At 44.7% G+C, this 2,958-nt stretch overlaps 1 pseudogene; it reads left to right on the top strand.

The window, feature by feature from the left end:
* Positions 1-1,322: 1,322 nt before the first annotated feature.
* LOC140582517 (U2 spliceosomal RNA) lies at positions 1,323-1,555 on the top strand (annotated as a pseudogene).
* Positions 1,556-2,958: the final 1,403 nt, after the last annotated feature.

Raw genomic sequence — 2,958 nt, 5'->3', positions numbered from 1 at the left:
TTGTTATACAGACTTGACGTGTCTCATCTAAGCCCCAAGCGGACACCGCTTCTCTCAGGGCCTCTGCGACATTCTCGGCTGTATGACTTTCCGGGAAAAATGCCGTCTGCAAACAGCGACTTTTTAGCTCGAAGTCCTCTGCGATGAAATGGACCGTCAGACTCATGTAGGGCTCCGTTGTCCTGCTGGACCACAAGTCTGTTGTAGTTGCATAGTATTCCACGTGCGACAGTTCTGCTTCAATCTTAGATTTGCATTTTTCATACAGCTCTTTTATCGCAACTTGGGAAAAATATGTGCGGGATGGTATAACATACCGCCTGTCAAGCGTTCGGATCATTTTCTTAAATCCCTCTTTGGCGACGGTATTTAATGGCAACATATCTTTAGCGATATGAAACGTTATTGCGTCTGTTATTTCTTTCTGTCATTGAGAGCCTTTCTGGTAAGGTGTCACACTGGCAAAGGCATCACAAACATTTGTTTGTTTTGGTTGACATCCAGATTTGGCTTTGTATTCGTTGTAAAGAGCTTTGTGGTGCCGTTTTAAGTGATCAGACAAATTGGTGGTGTTTCCATGTTTTGTGGCCACAACTTTATGACACTCCATGCAAAGTACCTCTTTTTGGTCAACATCCTCCTTTTTGTAGCCGAAATAGTCCCAAATAGATGATTTCGACTTTCTTTTTGGTACGAAATCATTTTTTTGCGGCGGATCCTCTTCGTCGCGCATTTTTAGCAGTGAATGTTGGCTGTGAGCGGTGAGCAGCGACACAGCGAACCAATCACTGTGCAGGCACGCGGAACGTGCATGTCACCCCAGCAACAAGCCATACAACAAACTCGTGTTTACTGTGTGCTACCGTTCTCTTAATACACAATGGGCTTCTACCCTTCACATCGTATGTTCCGGCGATGTGACTATCGCTCACGCGCACATCGCGATGTCGATGTCAAAACAGAATATCGTTCAGCCCTAGTGCAGAGCTTGGAAGTCTGCGGATGTGTTCCTTTTTAACCCTCTGGAGTCTTGGGGTAGGGGACACACTTTCACTAACTGGGGCATGCTCACACATTTCATTCAATATCATAAACTTAATTCCTGGCAAATAAATTATTTCTTATATATTTGGTTTGGTAACAAACTCATCTTAATCTTAGTGTACTTTAGATTTATGTGAAGTTTGTAATTTGACATTCAAAGTATAGACATTGCAAAATGCACTTTGGAACACTCTGTGGGTGTTTGTTTAATATTATCTTTGAAAGTCTTATTGTACTGTGTTGGCATGATTTGCATAGTGTGGGAATGTTTCAGCCTTATAGATTGTGATTATGTGTTAATGTAAGTAGTACAAGCATAATATTTATTATTCATGTATTTGAGCTGATTTACATTTTGTTTTGGTATGAAAAGGTTATTTTGATACGTCCCCCATGGAGGGGACCACATATTAAACGGATTTTTGGAACAGGGAGCCGGAAGTGGGGCTTGCCCCATCTGCTCCAGGCATCGACCCGGTATTGCAGTGCTTCCGGGAACGGTGCACCTCTACTGCCCCCTGTTGTTGAAAGGCAGAACTGACTGACTGAATGGGTGACTAATAGACTGAGTGCCTCTGGATGGCCAACTAATTAGCCGCATGTGGTGTGAGGGAGGGGCCCTGTCCGTGCGCGGCCCCAATTTTTCTTTTTTTTTAAAGTAAGGTGACACGCTGTCGTTTGTGCGGTGGGCAGCTGTGCTGAGGTAAGGCATGACTTCATCTTTGCCTTTTGAATTTTCCCTCATGTTTGTTTAAATGATTGCTGTTTTTTGAGAGGACAGGAGGACAGGGAGGACGCCGGTGGCTGCGACGCCCCTGGGCATTCTACTCTGCGCGGGGGCGTCACGGAGGCCCGGCTAACGGCGACCCGCTAAGCGGCAGCCCCATATCGACTCGGGTCTCTCTTCGGTCTTCAGGACCGGTATACGTTTCTTCTCTTTTCTGGATTGGAAAAGACAAGAGCAAAAGTGGAAGAGTTGACGAAATGGCGTCGGATGGCGTAGCTTATAGCGGTGGGGCGTAAAGACCTTGCATTCCAGAGCATCCCTGCGCATATGAGAGTCTGCTCCATACATCTCCGTTCAGGTAAGTCAAGTTCCGGTGTGATCACTAGACTCCATTCCTGTGTTTGTCCCTAAAGAGAACAGCCAGGATAGGAAATGCTGGAAACCCATCCCGACTGGAGTCCATCCCTTCCCGGTGACACAGTAACCCGAAAGTGTTTGTGAGTGTGGTTTATGTCAGATTAGGAGAGCTGAAATGAACCTTTTGTTGGATGATAGTCGGCGACCAAAACAAGAGCTAGATCACAGAAAAGTGTTTCAAAAGCGACAGCGTCAAAGTGAAATGCAACGCTGGATGGAAGTTTTCTAGTCCTGATGAAGGATGTAGAATCGGAATCCAGATATGTTTCCATACAAGGAATTTGCCTTGGTGGTGCTTTTACATGACATTACAAAGAACATAAGAACATAAGAAATTTACAAACGAGAGGAGGGCATTCGGCCCATCAAGCTCGTTTGGGGAGAACTTAACTAATAGCTCAGAGTTGTTAAAATTTTATCTAGCTCTGATTTAAAGGAACCCAGGGTTTTAGCTTCTGCTACACTAGCAGGAAGACTATTCCATACTCTAACTACACGCTGTGTAAAGAAGTGCTTCCTCAAATTTTTCTCCCGCTAATTTCCACTTATGGCCACGAGTTCTAGTATTTAGACTAATATTGAAATAGTCATTTGGCTGAAGAGCATCCAGACCCGTTAGAATCTTATAGACCTGAATCATATCCCCCCTTAGTCTCCTTTGCTCAAGGCTAAACAGATTCAGTTCCGCTAACCTCTCCTCATAAGACATTCCTCTAAGACCAGGAATCATTCTCGTAGCTCTTCGTTGCACCTTTTCTAAGGCAGCAATG

Source organism: Paramormyrops kingsleyae, chromosome 24 (assembly GCF_048594095.1).
Source record: "Paramormyrops kingsleyae isolate MSU_618 chromosome 24, PKINGS_0.4, whole genome shotgun sequence".
NCBI lineage: Eukaryota > Metazoa > Chordata > Actinopteri > Osteoglossiformes > Mormyridae > Paramormyrops > Paramormyrops kingsleyae.
This window is presented reverse-complemented; position numbering and strand designations above follow the sequence as displayed.